Here is a 473-nt window from a genome sequence, read left to right on the forward strand (position 1 = left end):
GTCAGAAGAATTTGAATCTAACTCAGCTATCTACAGGACCACATTACAGATGTTAGCGTATTGACCCTCAGACCTCTCCTGAGCAGAGGGGCACTGTAATGTCATCCCATCTGAAGATGGGAAACTGAGGCACAGAGAGACATAGTAACTTGCCCCAGCTCACACTGGAAGTCTCTGGTACAGCAGGAAACAGAATTTAGGTCTCCTGAGGGAAGATTTCATAGATTTCATAGACATTTGGGCTGGAAGGGACCCCGGAGGATCATCGAGTCCAGCCCCCTGCCCCAGGGGCAGGAAGTCAGCAGGGATCCTAGGATCCCAGCAAGATAAACATCCAAATGTATCTTGAAGGCGTTCAAAGTGGGTGCTTGAACCACCTCTGGCAGCAGTCTATTCCAGACCTTGGGGGCTCAGACAGTAAAGAAGTTCTTCCTTATGTCCAGCCTGAATTGGTCGCGGTGGAGTTTGTGACC

The sequence above is a fragment of the Gavialis gangeticus genome, unplaced genomic scaffold (genome assembly GCF_001723915.1).
Source record: "Gavialis gangeticus isolate Ggan-Ray unplaced genomic scaffold, GavGan_comp1, whole genome shotgun sequence".
NCBI classification, from domain to species: Eukaryota; Metazoa; Chordata; order Crocodylia; family Gavialidae; genus Gavialis; species Gavialis gangeticus.